This window comes from Haemaphysalis longicornis, unplaced genomic scaffold (assembly GCF_048455015.1).
Source record: "Haemaphysalis longicornis isolate Haplotype H1 unplaced genomic scaffold, Haemaphysalis longicornis Haplotype H1 scaffold_7, whole genome shotgun sequence".
Lineage (NCBI taxonomy): Eukaryota > Metazoa > Arthropoda > Arachnida > Ixodida > Ixodidae > Haemaphysalis > Haemaphysalis longicornis.
Window position 1 is genome coordinate 184378717 of NW_027526422.1, and position 21103 is coordinate 184399819.

The window sequence follows — 21103 nt, forward strand, 5'->3', positions numbered from 1 at the left end:
GTGACCAATGTGGTGGTGACCCGTGCGGCGGACACGGGTACAGCGAATGCAAGAGTGCCGCGACGGCCGGGCAAAGGCTATTTAATCCCGAGGCACAGGCCGGGAGAGAGAGAGATCAGAAGAACGCCACAGCAGGAAGGTCAGGTGGCACAAGTCCGAGGAATAAGCCAGGGGTACGAGGCGACGCCATCGACCAGACCCATTCAGCCTGGGCCGGAGTGGACCGACGTGGCATCGGCTTCCACATCCGCGTTGAACCACCAACCTACGCTTTGGTGGCCCCAGCGGCGACGGTCGGGCGCCTGCGTAGAGCGAGCACGCACCGTCAACTAACGCCTTGGCGGTCGCCACGCGGCGACGTTCCCGGAGCTCCCAGGTGCTACCTTTTTCCACGGCGAAGGCCCCGTGGCCAGGGGCTGCTTTCTACTACGAGGGCTACCACGAGGGGTAGCTGAAAAGGGGTCCACCGTGTGACTACCACGCACAACTACGTCGGTACCACTACCACCGGCACCGCGGCAGCGGACAACTACGACTACCAGCGTGTCACGGCCACGCTACGTGTACGACGTGTCAGCGCCAGAGGCAGCGGGTGACTTTGTATCATATGACTATTGTTGCTAGGATTGTTAACATGGACGTATTATAGACTGGAACTGGGACGGTTTGCTTTTTTGGGGACTTTATTGTAGTGATTTTGCTTGGGTTGCTGGCTTTTGTGGGTGTTTGTTACAGATCAGTATTTAGGAATTGCTTTGGTTGAGTTCTTTGTTTGCTTTGTTGTTTATTTTGCTTAGTGGTTTTAGTTATGCATAATAAATGTGTGCTGTGGTAAACGTGCCAACGATTCTCCCGTGTCCATTTTTCTGAGCTGGTCGAGACGTGCCACAAAACGTGACAGTCGTCTCTGTGGTAGAATCGGTAGTCTCCGTCGGCGTTGGTGAAGTAAAGGTTGTTGACGTTGCTGCACCGGCTGAGAGCAACGTACACGCCCTCCTCTTCGCAGCTTTGTCTTCTTTTTCTTCTTCTTCTGCAGCGGTTCTCCTACGGGAAGATGACGACGGTGGTTGAACGCGAAGCTACCTCATGATGAATTCTTTGGTTGGCCAATCCAGAGGGGCATCCTGCCACAATCATGAGAGGCGCTGCGCACGTAGCACGGATGCGCGACATCCCCCCAAGGAAGAGATGCTTCGCATCTAAAAGGATGATAGGCATTGCCACATGAAGTTTTCGAAGAGCATTCGTGAAAGATCATATTCCCAATAGCAATTGTTCAGTGCAAAAGGACACAAAATATTACCAATAAAAATTAAGCAAGGGTACAATGCTGACATCTGCGTAAATTCGTTCCTATACGATACGGCAACAATACACAAGCAGTACACTTACAGTACAAAGTACATTACGTACACAGTACACTAGACAAAGGTTTGAAAAAGACAGAAAAGAAGTAAAAGCGCTTCGCTTTCAAAAGAAAGTTTCTCAGTTGCTCGCTGCATCAGCCTTTTCCGGTGCCTGAATGGGCAAGCAAGACAACCGGCCTGTGTTTTCATTTATGCGTCTTCAGACAGTGTTAAACTGGTATATAAGGTACGATTCTTGGGCTTCACAGTCATAATGCGTTTTTAAATTGGACTTAAGCACTGTGGCTGTGACTGCGTGGAAGGGGTGGCCTAGATTATATAAATGTTTAGATAGGGGAAGATGTGGTAGAGACTTTATCTGTGCTTGGTGGTTGTTGATTCTCATTCTAAATGGATTCTCACTTTGACCAACATACTGCGCCTGGCATACAGTGCATTAGAGAAGGTAGACAATGTTTGCGCTGTCACAAAGTTTCCACTTATCTGGAAAAAGAATGAACGCGTGGTGCTGGTGGCGCCAGAGGCTTTAGTAATCATGGGTCACAGTTTGCTCTTAGTCTTATTGCAGGGTCCGCTGCCTGTGAAACTGGGGTGTTCACCTTAGATGACGTTACAACATCTCCGATGTTCCTCTCACGTCGGTACACGGCGCGGGGAGGCTCGCAACCTTTCGCTTTGAAGTAAAGTGTTGTGGTGCTCTCTGAGTATGCAGCTAACGTTGGAGGGCGAAGCGGCATAAGTTAAAATAATGTGGGGGGTCGTATTCAAAGATTTGGCTTTTGAGTTAGTTATCAGTTGGCGGCGGTCGTGTTTTTCAGACTTCCTAATGACATCACTGATGATAGACGGTGGGTATTGTTGGTGTGTTAGGTCATTAGTTAGTTTTTGACAGTTGGAGACAAAATCAGCTGGGTCAGAGCATATCCTTCTAAAAGGCAGAGGCTGACTGTATGGTATACCGAGTTTACAGTGTTTAACGTGGTTGCTTTTGAAATGCAAGTTTGATGCCGGTCTGTTGGTTTCCTGTACACCGAGGTCACAAGCTTGTTTTTCGATATTCTCACTGTAACATCAAGAAAGTTAATGGCAGATGCGTAAGGTGTGGTTATCCTGGGTATAGAGTGGTATGGTTATCAAGGGTGTGGCTATCTTGGCGAGCCACTTGCACCAGGCCTTGCGTCGAAGATACGCACGCGCAGACGACACGTGGCAGCAGCACTCTGCGGGCCAGACAGCGGCTGAGCCGGCCCCGACCTCCCCTGCACCAGCACGGCCTCCTCAGCGGCAGCTTCCCAGCTTCAGCCAGGCTCCATCGGACCCAGCGGATGCATCCCAGGCTTCAGTTCAGGCTTTATTGGACCCAGTGGCAGCAACCCAGGCTTCATCCCAGGCTCCATTGGACCACGCTACAAATTGCGAAGGCCCTCCTCGGCCGTCGTGAACAAAAACCAAACGAACTGACTTAAATCAGGTGACTCTTGTGGTCAGAACAGACGAACCGTGTCAAAACTTTTTTTGAAGGCTAGGAAGATCGTCGAAAAGCTGGTGGGATATCAGTGCCGTGTTAGTACCCTCATTTTGTATCGCAGATGTAACGTAGTTCCGAAAGGGCTGCGCATTTAAGTTAAAGCAGCCACCTTCGACATGTCCCAAGAGCTTAAGGCTAGTTGGGCGCTATGCCTACATGAAGCATGCAAGCACCTTTTGAATCGTGTTATTGACCACGAAAACTGACAACTAGAGTAGATCCTCAGTGAGGAAGGAAAACTCACTGATAAGGTAGAACTGACGCTCCATCGAATTTACCTTTCAAAAGTGTTTGCAGAAAACAAACAGCGCAACCTAATGCAAACAAAGCAGAAAATCGCCCAAGTGGCCATGGAAAGAAGTAAAATGGCCAATGGCTCGGCTGATTAACCCAAACAACGAAATCAACTGAGTGGCCGATAAAGCAAGCAAAATAAACAGTGACAAGACAGTTTTTTTTATGCGCGGGTACAGTGGGCGAGACAAAACATTATCAATGTTCTCAAGAAGAATGACGTAATGAAACAATTCTGTAGAAATGACGCATAGAAACAATCTTCTATAGAAACAAGAAGAATGACGTATAGAATCATTATTACACAATTCTTACACAATACATACACACGTGTGCACGGTCAACTACTAAGTAACACAATGTTTATACATTATTACAATGAGCCGATTTCTCACATCACCACAACCTACCGACTCTTACGTTGTATGTACCAGTAAAAAAGACTGCAGATGTACGCGTTACGGGGACAAAAACGAAAACGCGCGCTCTTGTTCTTTTATTCCACCAGCAACTGTGTTGAATTTGTGGATTACAAATGATTCAAACATCTCTCTTTCGTGGTGTGTTATAAACTTCTATTTTAGTACGGTCACCGCGAATTTGTCAAAAGAGTGACCCAGGCAAGTGACGCGTTTTGAGACCGGCAGGTGGGGCAGCGTTTTGGTGTGGGATCAATGATTAATAATTCGTGCCCGCAGTGGTATTTCCGTCTGACCGATGTACTGTGCGCTGCATACAGTGCCCGAAAGAAGGTACACAACATTAGCACTGTCACAATCGAAGGTTCCGCGTATTTTAAAGACAAGCTAGTGGCAGTGCTTTTAGCAACAAGCCTTTTTGGCATCATGGGGCGAAGCTTACAGCGGGGTTTGTTGCATGGTCCAGAGCCTTGATATTGGGAAGTTTCCGTTTTTGAAGAAGTTATGATGTCTTTCAGGTTTTATGCTCGTCTATATAAGACACGGGGTGGTTCATGGAGGGCACGTCGCATTCGGTCACTTTCGAGAAGTATGTTGTGATGTTTTGGCAAAATTGTCCTTATGTTCGGAGCGGAGGCCGAATATATTAGAACCAAGTTGGTTCGAGGTTTATCAGTTTGAACGTTGCTGCTGCTGTTTATTAGATCGCGTATGTCTAGTGTTTTCGATTTTTCAATGGCATCGTTTATTACGGGAAGAGGATATTGTTGGCGGATTAAATCTTTTCGTAGTTTGTCACAGTTGGCGGCAAAGTGTTGCGGGTTGGAACATATTCTTTTGAATCAGATGGACTGGCTGTAAGGAACTCCGGTTTTGCAATGACGAACATGGCTGCTGTGAAAGTTTAGGTACTGGTGGTCGTCAATGGGTTCTCTGAAAAGTGATGTTCTGAGTTTACAGCCAGATATTTGCAAGGTTACGTCGAAAACGTTTGTGCTACAGGCAGAGCACGAGTGAGAGAACCTGATGTCGCTGTGGACATTGTTGAATGCTTCAATAAACGTAAGGAGAGCTTCCTCTCCGTGATGCCAGATAAGAAATATGTCGTCAATGAATCTCTTATAGAACAGCGGTTTTAACGGGTAGCCAACTAGGAACTTGTTTTCCAAATTTCCCATGAAGATGTTGGCATAATTGGGACCAATCATTGTGCCCATAAAGGTTCCATTAATTTGCAGCTAATGGTTATTGTTGAACTCAAAGTTATTCAGTTCTAGAAATATTTTCAAGAGTTCGCCAAGCGTGTGACTATCGATTGTTCTGTTAAGCGGCTCGATTTCCTTATAAGAAAGTATTACTGAGTTTATGCCATCTTCGTGAGAGATGTTTGTGTATAGCAAGGCGACATCCAGGGTCACTAAAAGGCTGTTTTCAGGTATACTGAGGTTAATTATTTGGGCAAGGAAATGGGTGGTGTCTCTTATGTAGGAGGGAAGAGAGCTTGGAATGTCTGGTATCAAGCCGTCCACAAAACTGAATATGTATTCGGAGACTGTGCCTATGCCAGACACAATCGCTCGTCATGGATAGTTCTCTTTGTGAATTTTAGGTAGAGTATAGAACTTCCAAGGTACATGACTTTGTGGTAAGGGAGGCCGCGGCACCGATTCAGTAATTTTTTGCCCTTTCACAAGGCGGTCCAGATTTTCCTTTATCTTATCTCTAAAGTGAGGGGTTGGGTCGTTCGGCAATATGCTGTAAAAAGAAGTGTTATCCAGTTGCCTTTGGCCTTCGGCTATGTAGTCTGATCGGTTCATAACCACTACCGCTCCTCCTTTGTCTGCTGGCTTTATTATTATGTCGGTACGGGTGCTCAAAGCCTCCAGTGCCTTTTCTTCCCTGCGGAAAAGGTGTTCGCGGTAGTGTGTTTGATTCTCATATGATGACACGATGTCACTTTGAAGTGCCCTAATATAGATATCAAGGCATTTGTCTCTTTGCGCCGGAGGTGTCCATTAACGACTAGATGGGAGTTTTTCCTCGCCATCCGTGTATCGCGGCTTGTCCAGGAAATATTCACTTAGTCTTAAAGATCTAGCAAAGTTATCTACGTCTCTGTTGAGCTGAAATTCGTTGACGGCGCCTGTAGCAGGGCAGACGTTGAGGCCTTTAAAAAGACCTCTAGGTTTTTCTTCCGTTCTTCTTCCGAATACAATGAGAAGTGCAGATCTGCACATTTAAAATAGATAGATGTGGTTTTTGCTTTCTCTTCTTGTTTATTTTCTTCTCGTTTTAAAGACGATAGTCTTTCTCGGGCTACTTAAACCCAGAAATTTTGGTCTGTCTGTATGTCTGTATATCTGTCTGTCTGTCTGTCTGTCCGTCTGTCTGTCTGTGACTCGATTCAGCCACCCGGCTACAGCAAAACAATGCCCGCGCAATAGTCTTATATATTCACAGCTAAATGTACCCGTCTATGTCCGGTGTAATGTTTATACTTGTCAACATTGTTGAAGAAGAACAAGCCATTACGCAAATATGAGACAACAAATCAAAACAGACGGGATATTTGCAGTGTTCCTTTATAAAAAAATCAAACATGCTTCACTTTTGCGAAATAAATACTTCATCAACTGTAGAAAAAGAATTCACTCCGCCGTCGCCTGCTGTCGCCCGCGCCACTATAGCTTCTGGCGCCATTTTAAGAAATCAACCGGAAACAGTTACGCAAGGTTCCACTAGATAGGTTCGACGTTCTGCTTGCAACGCACGCGGAGTAGGGAAACGCGGTTCTATAAACGTTGAAGTAGGGCGCCTCGATTAAAGCGCGTATTCGCCGTACGGCAGAGTTCGCATCGAGACACGCGGTTTGGAGCAGTGAAATGCGGGAAATTTAAAATGATATAAGCAAACATTTGGCGTCTTTTGCTTGGCAGGAGCGCGACGCAAGAGGAACAACATGAGAGGTGAGCGGGAAAGCGAAGGGAGGCATTTACTTCGCAAAAGCCGATAAAGACTGTCGTCTTTTACCGGCATTTGCATCGAAAGGAGCACATAGGCGGCCAATTTTTTAGTTTCTGAATTACGTGCAGGGGTTGTCACTGTAAAACATGTAATCACATTGTGACGCGCAAATCCTACGTAATCTCACTCAGGTACTTGCATCCACACTATAAATTTACTTATACGCAAAATGCCACAATCGTTTTGAAACCCGGTTGTATATCAGTATGGGGCAGGGGAAAAAAGTCAATGATTATGAAGGCAAACTTCACAACTCTAGTGTAAATGTACCTACTGCACGTGCCTGATGAGTATTTAACGATGACAAAACCTGCTGGGCCCAACCAGGGTCGGCATATTGTGCAAATAAATAAAACTACAAAGAGGCTAACGTTGACTTAAGGTTGAGACTCACCAACGGTCTTCGGAGGAATGTACGAAATGTTTATGCCGTCAGATGAAGAAGCATGCATTTCCAAGGTATGGACTTTGATTTCTGACGTTGGGAGTACGTAGCAATAAGCGATCAAAAATCACTCTAAAAGAGTAAACTGCGATATTAAAAATCTTAATCCCTGAAAGTGTACACCATAAAAAGACGCAACAGCATCAAACAAAAAACAGCAGATAAAAAGTCAGTTGTCTATGTTGTAACCCCATAGGTTACTTCATAAGAGGTGTGGTGGACATATTATTTTATTATGTGTGTACACGTGAGCGGCAATTTTACGCCTAAGGTGTGCACGTCAACGAAGTATACCCAACTAAATGAGTACAGCTAGCATTTTCGTGATGTAAGATTTAGATAAAGACGGCTTTTCATTCATGCAAAACGGCATCCCTAAAGAGTGTGAAGAAGGACGCAAAGCAGTGTTTATGATATACCGGCCCCCAAAATGAGTTTGTAAAATTTGGTAGTATAAAAGGGGGAACATCTATTTGTGGCTGCTGTTTTTTAGGGTTGTGCTGATATATGGATGGTCGTTCTGTCGTAACCCCACATTCTTCTTAAGATGTGTTCCTGGTACTATATAAACCGTTTTCACCCCCATATGACCACGCGCTGCTGAAGTCCTAAAAAACGCCTATCGCATATTTTAGGTATAATGACAATAAGCAGCTCAGTGCTGCTCGTCTTCTTCTCCTCGACTTCTTTGTGCTTCGGTTTCTTCCAATATGACTCAACAGCAACTAGCCCAACTGACCGTTTTGACACAGAGCCATAGGTTAAGGACTTCTTTGATTTTAAACGGCATGCTGAATGGGGCTTTTCTGATAACAAAGAAAAAACGCCTGTTAGCAGCTTAGCGGGAGACGGCGAGTTAAAAGCAGAACAGAAAATAACAATAACCGATTCTAGTGCTGCCGCCTACGACGATGCAAATAACTGCGGTAGGGTGATGCAAATCACCTTGATCATGCCGCACACAAAGATCGGCGTATATTTAGGTTGGAATGCCATAGACACGAAAGCACTTGCTAAAGTTTGGGAAAACTAAAGCCTGAATCCGAAATTGAAGGCACGAGACGCGTTGTTAGCGGTTCGTGTTGCCAGAGGGTTTCATGATCTGCATGCTTAAGACGGTTTCCTTTATGATCACCATAACGCTTTCAAGTTTCTTCGACCGTTCTTGCACCTGTTGAGCGTATATTTATGCCTACCGCTGTTTAATGACCGAATTAGAGACGGCAGGGGATTTTCTGCTTTCTCTTCACTATTTAGGCGTCCTGTCGTCTCATCTGTTTATCTATGGTGTAGTGGCGTTGCCTGCAATACCTCTCCAATTCCAAGTTAAGGCGTCTGCCATGAAACTCCTCGTAGTAAGGAAGGATGGCAACGAGACCGTTTTGCGGCTTGTATCTATGGAGAATGTTTTTTTTGTCAATGAAAGAATATTTCTTTTTCTATGAAAAGAAAATGTTCTAAACGAGCGATCGTGTAAACTGTCTTTCAACATCCGTTGCCGAAGGGCACCACTTTTTGGCGATCGGACGGCCGGCTGACTTTTTTGACGGTTGGTCCCCTCTGGCTGCATACACGAGCCAAATCTAACCAGAAAGTCGGCACACCATGAAGCACTGGTGATACCGCTTCCTTACCTCAGCTTACGTTGACGTTCTGTCAATGACCGTCATCGTAAAAAGGGGAGGAGCGGGGAAGTAGAAGTTTCCACCTTGTTTCAAGGAATTGCGGAGTAGGTCTGGTGGTTCACAAGAATTTGTCAACAGAGTGCCCGAGCTCTTGCAGATAGAAGAATGACCACGTGGCTCTCCACTCTGAGATAGGGCACTGGAACTGGTGCTCACATGCCCAACGACCGGTGCGCAGGCAACCGCTGATACAACAGCCGGCAACCGCTGGCAACTGCGCCAACATAATGAAGGCATAAAGATTGTGCTTCCGTACAAGAGGGCTTCGACAACAATGACAAAGGTATAGATGGGTTGTACGACCCTATGCTGCATGCTTCTGGCATCGCATGTCACGAAGTGACAAAGGGCGTACTCGAGATCCACACAACCGAGAATGTCCTTTTCAAATGTTCCCCAAGCATGCAGTTGGACAAAAAGTAGAAAGCGAGCAAAGAATTCCTCAACCTGAGAAAAGATATACCAGGCCACCGCGAACGTTGCGCCACCGAAGACCCTCAGAAACGGCAATACAGTGTAGCCCTTACTACAGCGGTGCCAAAGTTGTAATCAAGAGTCTCCTATACAGAAATTACACCAAGGTAATTCAAGTGAGACGGCTGTGCTGGACCACACTAGTCACTATCGTTTTAGAAGCCTACAGAGTACCCAATGCATCTACTACAGCGAAGCAAAGTATATGATATGCGAAGCGTGTGGCGACGTGGGGCATCGGTCGAGCGTGTGCCCCAGCACACAAGAAAGAGAAAAAACTTTATTCGTCCGACCCGTTTTTATTATGGTTACTGCGAACCAGTGAGTGGATTCCTGAATCTAGGACTCTCTGCTTGTAGCCGGCGGTCTGTGCCCTATCCCACCAGGTAAAATACGAAAAAATTGTAGAAGCAAGAGCCCACCAGAAAATATTCAGTGCGTTTTAAAACGTGCTCTGTGCATCCGGGCTGTCTCCATCTGGGACAAAATGGGCGGGCAATGATTGTTGACATTATTCCCTAATAAATACTATACTTGGAGTACCAACTGAGACAACAGGAATAGTCCACCCGACAATAGAACACTCATCGTGGAGACACATCGCCAGCACTCGCTAAACGTCAGCAGCCTGGTAAGTACGAAGATTGGGGTTATCGCTACACCTTCTACGGTCTTCCTGCATGCGAGCAATAGAGCAATAGAGCACGAGGAATAGCAGTCAAGCAGACACTGTTGTAGACCAGTCCGCCAGCTGACAACACCTGAATAATTAGTCTCGGCAGCAAACCATTAGCAAAAAAGGCTCTGAGGAGTGGAATCCAGTTGAGACGGACGTCTTGACGCAGTAAACATCGGCCAGAATACAAGCAACACAGCAAGGTGAGGTGCGTCTCGAACAAAACTGCTGTGCGCAAAAGCGCGGGAAAGAGTTGCATAGCCAGCTCATTCAGATAGAACAACGCCCAGAAATCACTTAAGCTGACTGAAAAGAAGCACCTCAAGCCAGAAATTGCAAATGCAAATAAGCAAATGGTTACTATAAGCTGCGGTACTGCAAAATTCAGACCAACCCGTTTTAACATTGGGGCACAAGGAAAAACACAATAAAAATCTCATGAACCGCTTTTTGGAAAAGAATTATTTTTAATGAGGTTTAACGCGCGCACCCTACAGAGGTGATGGGGCACGCCGTAGCGGACCGCGCAGCCATAATTTAACCCCCTTTAGATCTTTAACGTGCCCCGCATTGTTGAAGACACGGGCGTTTTCACTTTTCACCTCAATCAGAAAAACTGCCTCCGCAAGCGGTAATCGAACCGGCGTCTCTGGACTCAGCATTTTTGAAAAGTACCGGTTCCACATTGGCAAATGAAAGATGAAGGAGTCGAAACCGGAATCTTCGTGGACCAAACGGAGGGTGTCCATTACAAAATGCAGCACCGGAAGGCCCGAAAAATGATGAACAAAGCACACATGTAGATGGATAAAAGATACATCAATACGGAAGAGACTAGGCGAGAAAGTAAGGAGAAAATTTCGAAGCCACGCTACGAAACTTTGCCGCGACTATTGGCATCAAAAATTGCCGCGATTATTGGTACCAGAGCATTGCCGCATTGTTTGATGCAGATTAACCGAGAATTTTAAGATGCCGTTGACATGCCCGACCTAGAAGCAGAGGTTATTGATGCATTTGGCATTGATGTCTGGTGATAGCAAGAGTAAAAATAGAAATGAAGTTTTCGGGGGTCACAAAAAACCGACATTATCTTGTGACGTCGATCAAAGTTCGGATTAGATCAGGGAGTTGAAAGGGCAGATTGAATATCGTGTCCTATTTGAGTTGAAAACAACAAAACACATATTGAAACAACAAAAACAAACAATATCATGGTAGCCCACAAAAATGAATACCAGTACGGACCGGAATGACATTAACATGACAAAGTACAAAGAGAGAACGGCTATCTAAGTATCTGCTTCACCAGTACTCTGTGACAAAAATGCTCATAACAGCAATGATCCTGAGTTTAGGGGCACATGCACTACCGTGGAAGAGCATTGATGGCTGTACCCTTTGTGAATCGACATCAACTAAAACAAAGAATACATTTAGGTGTCTTGTTAAAGCGACAAAAAAACAGGCCAGAAGATCTGGAATCAAAAGAAAGTACATGTCAATTAAAATGCAAGAGGTAAAGCCTACTACGTTTATCGATAGTCTGTAGCTTAGTTTAGTCTGTAGTTTATCGATAGTCTGTATTATCCGTGAAGCTGTACATAGCGTCAATTATCTGGCAATCCGCCAGAAACTTCGATATAGCCAATCACGCAAAAGGCAAATAAATCAGACTATTTTCTCATAGAACGTCTAGCATTTCAGGCGCAACCTGCGCCAGAAGACAGTGAGGATAAATCCAAAATAGCAAACCAATTGCCGAGCAGCGCAAAGGCGAGAGAGGTTAAAGGCCAGAAAGCAGTGAAATAGCGCCTTTGATTCCTCGAACTTCTGTTATGCAGAAAGGCAATATAACAAAGCAGGATGTTGGTTTAAGCGTTCTTGACCCATAAGCATTTACTGGAGAATAGTTTCAGGCTCATTTCTACAGCAAAAGTTTAACAGCAATACACTACATCACTAAGTCTACGCTGCGCCCCGATAAAAGAGACGTTACCATCGGTGAAAGCAGACGAATGTGAGATTTGTGACCCACACTGCTTCCACGTACAGGAAACCTACTGTATGTCAAAGGAAATATCTTGTGAATATACGAATTTCAGTCAGTGAAAGTAATCTTTGTGAATTTCAGTCATCTGTTTCCAAGAGAGGATACTGAAAAAGAAGATGCTTTCGCCTGATGTGTGGTCCCCACAAGTAATAAAATTAAAGCGGTTATCGAATTAGGCCTCGCGGCTTATCCGTTTCTAAAGAGTTCTTTCAAAGCGACAAACGTTACTCTGTGATAGCAAAGGCATTACCGCTTCCCATTAGGGTACTGTTTCACTGCCTAAGCGTGTATTGTTTGTTTCACAAAGCTACGTTATTCGACTCCTGGACACTTCGTTAGGAGCTTCGAATTATGTTATGGCTGGTAATTCACAAAAAAAACGACAGACATGCGCACACTAATTAGCACTGAGATCAGGGCGCCTTATGTCTGCATTGCGCATGCCACAGCTCAACAATAGGCCTAGCGGTATTATTTAAAAACATGCTTTATAACTGGTACCTGCAATACGCTTTTCCTGGCTGGGGAAATTGTGTGGCTTAGTGTTATCGTTAGCTGAAAAGCATTCGCACGCACCCTATAAAAGCAATTAGCCAGTTGTGATCTCGCAGAGATATTTCACACTCACCAACAATTTTCACAACTCACTTAAGGGACATTGAGCTCTAACAATGACCGCGACCGTTACAGCGTCCATCCTGATTCTCCCGGCAGTAATTATTTCGCACTTTAAAAAGGTAGGCCGTTGTAAGGTCTCTCGTAATTGTTTATCGAATGGTTTTGCATCACATAGCATTCTAAGTGCCAGAATAAGGCGTGTGTTTTTCGTTGGATCAACTAATTTATTTACTATTTTTTCATTTATTTATTTGTTAGTTTATTATTCATGTTTAACGCAGTCAAGCGAAGCTACACCTGGGCTACGGGGTGCGCCTTAGCCCCAGATCTGGAATAATTTTAACCTCTTGGCGATCGTTAACCTGCGCTGAGTTTTCGCTTTGCTCCTCCACTGGTTTTGGTGGACCAGTCTTGCATCTTAAGTAACATACAACGTAGGAGCATGCACGCTTACATAGCTGCAGTTCCATCATGCGGCACATGTTCTTCAGCAGACGGCCTTGATGTACGTATGGGATGCATGCCTCCACTCAGCTCACGCACCGCCTCAAAAATGTTTGCTTCCAAGCGGGATGAGTGCTTAGATATGTATATCAAAGCTTTGCAACAGGACAACCTTGAAGCTTACAAAAAGCAGTCTACCTTCCGCCATAACCTCTCCAACAGTGAAAAAAAATCCTTAAAAACCCTCTCTCACCGCACTGATATTGTAATTAAACCAGCTGACTAAGATGGTGCAATTGTAGTACTTCATCAGCCTGACTACGTTAAAGAAGCAGAGAGGCAGCTATCAGACTCGACATTCTACAAACCACTCGAAAATGATCCTACAGCTGACTTTAAAGTGTAGTGTGTGCTCATATAGACAGATGGCACCACTGCGTCCATTGACGTGTGTGCTACCGATGGAGAGAGGGCACCATTTCCATGGTTTCCCATGTGTATTTATTCAGAGGTAAATAAAGCCTTGGTGTCAGCTTCCCGTTACCCGCGTGGTGTGTGTTAGTGGTTAGCCGGGCGCGTGCTGTGGAAGTACGCCCCCCCAAATGGTGTGAGAAGTTGGATCGCGACGGCACTTATCCGTCGCTCTTCGCCATGGACGCCACCGCCGCTGCCTCCACCGCCACTCATTACTCGCTCGGGTCTGCGCTACGCCCGCCGCCGCCGTTTGGCTTCGACAGTTCAAGTACCTGGCCGGCGTGGCTGCTCCAGTTTGAGGACTTCACCTATGCAACGGGACTTCATACAGCGGTTCTTGCGTCGACAACGCTGTCAGAAGCCGACACGAAGGACTTGTCGGCTGTCCAAAAGGCCTTCACGGACCTTTTCGTCCACCCCGTCAACGAGTTGTACGAGTCTGCTCGCTTCCACCGGCGGACACAGCAACCGGGTGAGACGGCCGATGCTTTTTCACTGCGCTTCGTACCATGGTAAAGCGCTGTAACTATGCATCGCTTGCTGTTGAAGATAGGCTCGTTCGGGATCGCTTCGTAGTTTGGTTGCTCGAGCACAAGCTATCGCACCAGCTATGCCGAAGCCCAATGTTAACTTTGCAAGAAGCCCTGACTCAGGCGCGTCCGCACGAAGACGCAGATAACGAACGTAAAATTCGCAACTCGCAAGAATCTCCTGTGCTGGCCGTCGAGGCTACGCGAGTGCAAAAAGAGAAGCTAGCGTCAAGCGATAGGCCGGCCCGTCTTTGCTCGTTCTGCTGGTGCGCATCGCATCGGCGGACAGAGTGCCGCGCCCGTCGTGCCATCTGCAAGTTTTGCGGCAAGAGTGGTCACTTGGAGGTGGTCTGCATGAAGGAAAAAAAAAGTGGGCGGGAAGCAAAAACAGAAGCCTTCGGGCACTTCGGTGGAACTTCACGCTGTCGCGGGGGGGGGGCGTCGCCCGAACGTGAAGTTCATTGAAGTGCTCGTAGACGGACAAGCATTGTCTTTCAAAGTGGACTCTGGTACCGAGGTCTCAGTTGTTTCGAGTGCATGTCTTGGCATTCCGACCAAGCTTCAGAATCCCGAGGGTAAATTGAAGGGGCCGGGAAATAACGTCCTACCAGTTCTAGGCACGTACGATGCTACTTTGACGTGGCATGGCAAGTCCGTCAAGCAGCAGCTGTAAGTCTTGGCAGTTGATAAGATTCCTCTGCTGGGCTTTCCGGCCATTCAGCGCCTGGCGTCTGCAAATGTTTGGACCATGTTTCTGAGGCACCAGAAACCTGCGGTCAACCACGCCTCGACCCAACCCTTTTTCATTGACTTGGAACTCTTCCCGAAGCATACACAATCCGCCTCATACCAGATGCGACTCCATTCTCGTTAAGCGTACCCAGACGCCTGGCGCTGCCGCTTCGGGATCCGATCAAGGCGGAGTCGGGCAGGCTGGAACGGGACGGTGTGATTCGTCGTGTTGACACACCAACGCCCTGGTGCGCAGGAATGGTAGCAGTCCTCAAGACGTGGGTAGCTACAGGCTTTGTGGGCATCTAACCCGCGTCAACAAGGTTATTCTGCGGGAACGCCACATGATACCCACAGTTGACCAATGCCTTGGTCTGCGGGAGGAGGGCACAGTTTTCCCCGAGTTGGATGCCACGTCCAGCTTCCACCTGGTCAAGCTGTCGCACGAATCACAGGAATTCACCACGTTCAGAACCCCGTTCGGTCGTTACTGTTTCCTCAGGCTTCCCTTTGGGATCGCGGCAGCTCCAAAGTACTTCCAGAGACATATGTCCAGGATCCCGGAAGGGCAAGAGGGGGTGGTGAACATGATCGACGATATTCTCGTCTTCGCCAAGACATGCGCGGAGCACGACCGTCGCCTGCAAGAAGTTCTTACCAGGCTAACAAACGAAGGAGTAAGGCTCAACCTTGACATGTGCACCTTCGAAGCCAGCAGCGTCAAGTTCATCGGTGCCATTGTTGGTACAGATGGCATCTCTCCTAATCAAGACAAGCTGGCAGCCATAAAAGACATGCAAGCACCGCAAAACGTCTCAGGTGTTCGTAGCCTCCTGAGCCTTGTCAACCACATCGGAAGCTTTCTGCGTCATGTATCAGAAACCACAGCACCAATACGAGCACCAATACGAGTGGACTTGGGGACACACTCAACAGTCTGCCTTCGCCAAGCTCATGAAAATGCTCTGCTCTTACATATGCATGGCTCGGTACAACACAGCATACAAGACGACAGTATGAGCCGATTCCAGCTCCTTCGGTCTTGGTGCCGTCCTGCTGCATGAGCAGCCTTCCGGGGAGCTTCGACCAGTCGCCTTTTCCACACGGTCACTCACGCCAACGGAAAGTCGTTAAAGTCAGACCGAGAAGGAGGCTTTTGCCGCATGCTGGGCTGTGCTTCGTTTTCATGAGTATGTCCGTGGTCTGAACTTTTTAATTCCAACAGATCACCAGCCACTCTTAGCGCTCATGGGGACCATGGATGTGGACTTGCTGCCTCCTCGGATTCAACGGTTCCGGCTGAAGCTGACGCGGTTTACGTACCATGTCCTCTACGTACCTGGAAAGCTTCTAGCCACAGCGGACACACTCTCGCGTGCACCACAGAATAGTCCTCCGCCACAGCTCGCTGATCATGTGGAGTTCTTTGTTGGAGAGCTGCTTCACTCCTTCCCAGACTTCATCTTCTAACGGAAAGACGAGCTGTGCCATGCCCAAGCCAGCTATGGTGAGTGCAATGTCGTGCTTGAGTACTGCACCAAGGCTGGCCATGGCAGTCGAAGCTGCCACTTCACGTGAAGAAGTACTGGCAGTATCGGGCAGACTTCAGTGTCTGTGAGGGGCTACTTCTGAAAGGTGTCCGCATTGTGGTGCTTGTACGTCTTCAGCGTTCTATGCTTGATCTCATTTATGACGGGCGCCAGGTTATCAACCGATGCGAAGCTCTTGCCCGGGAGTCCGTATGGTGGCCGGAAGTCAACAGCGAAATCGAGACGCGGGTGTCTAACTGTGCCCAATGTGCTGAAACCCGCGTTCAACGTGCAGAGCCAATGATGCCTCCTCAAACTCCAAGTCTTCTTTGGGAAAAGGTTAGAGTAGACATTTTTTACCTGAAAGGTCAAGATTGTTTTCCTGGTCGACGACAGTTCGCGCTTTCCTGAAGTCATCAGTCTGCGCTCGACCACAGCACCGGCTGTCATTGCAGCCGTCAAGAGCGTGTTTGCACGCCATGGTATCCCACGGGTGGTCCGAAGCAACAATGGGCCACAGTTCTCATCCAAGGACTCTTCTACATTCGCACACGTTTACGGCTTCGAGCATGTCCCCAGCAGCCCCCGGTTCCCCCAGTCGAACGGCGAAATGCAGAGAACGGTGCGGACCGTCAAGGACCTGCTGCTCAGGTCGGATGATCCTTACTTCGCACTGCTCGCCTACAGGGACACTCCAGGCGTTAATGGGGTAAGCCCTGCACAACTTCTCATGGGCAGACGTCTGCAAACAAGAGTTCCCAATACTTCGTAGCAGCTCGAGCCACAGTGGCCTTCATCTCGGTTCTTAAACCTGGGCGATCAAGCCAATCGAAGGAAGCAATCCCAGGACTTAAACCGAAGGCATGCGGCTCACCCTCAACGCCGTCTCAGGTCTGGTGAGCAAGTCTAGGATCGAGACATAAATAGCCCTGCGTTGGTTCTGGGGCCAGCGCAACGTCCCCGTTCTTACGTCGTGGAGACCCCGAAGGGAGTTATCCAGCGTAATCGGCTACACCACCTCCAAGTGTTCAACACCCCAGTGCCGAAGGGTCTGTTCGAGCCTGCCTCCGAAGAACAACCCGAGAGTGAGCCATCCGTGAGAGACACTAACGCAGGAGGGTCAGAGTTAATTCGCCCGACGCCGTCTTCTGCGACTTCACCCAGTCCCAGTCTCAAAGTTCGTCTATTCGTTTGTCCAGGTATGGGAGAGTGATCCGGAGGCCCAGAAGACTGGACTTGTGATTGTGTGGTGAAGTGTAGGGAAGTGTTCTTAGGGCAGTTGTGTTCATCCCTAAACAAGGAGGGGTGTGGTGTGCTCATAAAGACAGATGGCACCACGGCGACCATTGATGTGTGGGCTACCGATCGAGAGAGCGCTCCACTTCCACGGTTGCCCATGTCTATATATTCAAAGGTAAATAAAGCCTTGGGGTCAGTTTCGCGTTACCGGCGTAGTGTGTGTTCGTGGTTAGCCGGGCGCGTGCTGGGGAAGTACGCCCCGCAACATAAAGAAGCGGTTAAAGAACATCTCACTCAATCGGTGAAGGATGCAGTAATGAAAGAAAGAACAGGCCATTCATTTGTTCCGCTGAATCCTGTAGCCGGCAGGTTTTACTTGCTGCCAAAAATCCACAAAAAAGACAGTCCCGGTCGCCCAATCGTCACGGAGATAAGCACCATCACGGAACACCTTTGTCGGTACGTGGACTAGATAATTCGCATCATACCACCTAGTTTTCCTTCCTACATTAAAGATACTAACCACTTCCTTTCGGACGTGTTAAATTTGGATATTCCCAGCAATTCACACCTCGTTACAGCGGAAGATGTGTCACTCTACACAAATATTCCACACGACAATGGATTCCGAGCAGTACTTCACGCTTACAGGAAAGCAACCTTTTACAAACTTGTTGATGGCTATACACTAAGCACTCTTCTTCGGCTAAATCTAGAGATTAACAATTTTGACTTCGATGGAAAACACCACCTCCAAATAAGTGGCACATGTATGCGAACAAGCGTAGGGCCAAACTATGCCAACATATTTATGGGCGTCCTAGAGGGAGAAATTCTGAATAGCCACAGCTCAAAGCCACTCTATTAAAGCGTTTCATTGAGGATGTATTCCTGATTTTGACCCACGGGCAGACGAACCAGCTAACATTCTTGGACGCTTTCAACTCTGCACATCCCTCCATTTCTTTTTCTTACCAATACTTCCCGTCAACTGTTAATTCTCTTGACGTAAACGACATCGTCTCAGAGGGCAAACTGTTCACTAAAACGTACCGAAAACCGACCGAAGAGCAGCAGTACCTACATTTTCAAAGCAGTCGCGTCAAATATGGCATAACCGGAATTGTTTATTGCCAAGCTCATCGTTTTCGTCAAATGTGCTCAAAGGAAGAGGACATCAGTGATAATTGTCAGGAGCTAAGCAGTGCACTTTTGAAACAAAAAAATATCCCGTTGAAATGATTGACAACGCTATAAACAGAGAACGAAAGCTGAATTGGTGAGACCTTCTCAGAGGCACCAAAACCTCCCACGACACCCCGCAAACAAACTTGGTCTTAACACGTTCTGCATCTGTTACCAAAGTCTCGTCTATACTAAAAAAACACAATAACATTCTTACCCAAAGTGAGCGCCTAAAACATATTTTTCCCGACCGCCCAAGGGTTGTGTACAGGAGAAACAAAAACATTAGTGATGTTCGGACCTCATCCAAAATAAGGACTCAGGCGACCGGCGGATGCAGTCCTTGCGGGAAGCCTCTATGTCAAATATGCAGGCAAATGTCCACAACGGATACTGCGGTCAGTTCAGCCTCTGACGTTCGTCTAAGAATCGGAGAAAACCTGAACTGATAGTTCCAATGCGGTATATTTCCTCGGGTGTACGGTGTGCCACCTACAATACATCGGGCAAACTCAAAAGTCGTTCAGAACTAGGTTTAATAATCACAAGTCACATTCCAAAACTCTGCCATCTCTCCCATTGTCAAAACACGTTATCCTTCCTGGGCATTCTTTTGACGACCTCAGAGCCACGATATTAGAAACTGGGTTTCGCTGTCACCATGATTGACTAATCCGCGAATCGTACCTCATTTACAAGTTCAAATCCACATCCTCAGGCAATATTGAGAGTTTGGGGAAATTATCGTCTTTGGTGGGTACCTAAGCCATTTTCACATTTTTTCTTTCTTTCTTTTTTGTTTTTGTTTTTAGTTCATTCGCCATAACGAACACTGCCGGCCACCTAACGTTCCCCCCCAGCCTTGTCTCTCTCCTTTTTTTCGTGGAATAGTAGCTGTATTCCCAGTATGCCTGCACTAACGCAGTTGCAGTCCCCTTTGGGGGGTTAAATCTGTTATCGCGAACGCGCCGTCCGCGGTCACGCACCATTTTTTATGAGCCCGGTTCCCCCACCCCTCCGCTTCTTCGACAGTTTAGTTCACCCTAGAATTTCTCATTCATCACTAACTTCTTTGCATGCCTCCTTCATGCTCTGCCATGCTTTGATTATATACACCGGAAGTTGTTGGCCCTTACTGGCGACCGATTTAATACTTGGTTCCACGCCGGACACACCTAGCTACTTCCTACCTAGCTAAATAATTGGTGACGTTGCTTGCACGTGCGGTCTCCTGTGACTTCTGTGAACTTGTAAACTGCCCTGACATTCCCCACGCCGCCGGTAATTGGTATTTTCAGTAATGGAAGTGACACCGGTAGCCTCCGTTCAGCATTTGTTGATCTTGAACTTTGCATTTCGTGAGTCGAGACGTTCCCTGCACCATTCATTTATCCGTGAAATTCATACGAAAAGTGTTTCTCAATGGCTTCCTACCCTGTCTTTTTTTATGGATGAAGTTGTATAGTGCTGGGCTTTTAAGAAAAGAGTTTGTCGTCTACGGTACCGCATCTTCATTTTTGTTCCTGAGGAGAGTTTGTGAGGAGCCGAACCCTGCGAAAGTTTGTACGCGCATGTATAGTGCCTTCTCTTCCCTGTTCGATAGCCTAAACCTTCCAATGTTCTTAACAAGGGTGCACTGTAGCACACCTTCTGAACCTATGTAAGCGTTCGTGCTTCTACGTGGTATGTTACTCAAGATGAAGACTGGTCCTCCAGTCGAAACTTCAGTACACCACTGTTTTTGTTTTTATTCGTGCGTCTACCATTTTCTCAACTATATATATATATATATCTATATCTATATATATATATATATATATATATATATATATATATATATATATATATGTATATATATATATATATATATATATATATATATATATAGGGTTTTTAAATGAGGGACTCGTTAGAAAATACAGGAAGAAATGCCGGCATTGGTAAGGCATTCGAGATCCAAACGAAAGGCGTGGGTTCGGTCCCCACTCTGGCGGCGTGTTTTTCTTTCTTTCTTTCTCACGCAATTAATAATTATAAATAATAATGTAACGTCACTAATGGTAAAAAATATTCTAACCATTCCCCTGTGCCTTGTTTTGGCGTTGTCGACTGCCAGCATTTCTTTCTGTATATATATATAAATATATTTATATATATATATATATATATATATATATATATATATATATATATATATATATATATATATATATATATATATATACAGGAAGAAATGCGGCAGACTCGGTGAATTAAGAGAGAAATAAGAAAATTCTGGACATCTAGAATACCGGTCCAGACAGAAAACCCACGACTCCAGAAAATCCCACCTGGTCGTTGGTTCAGATTCCACCTGGCGGGCATTTTTTCTCCACTTTCTTTCTTTC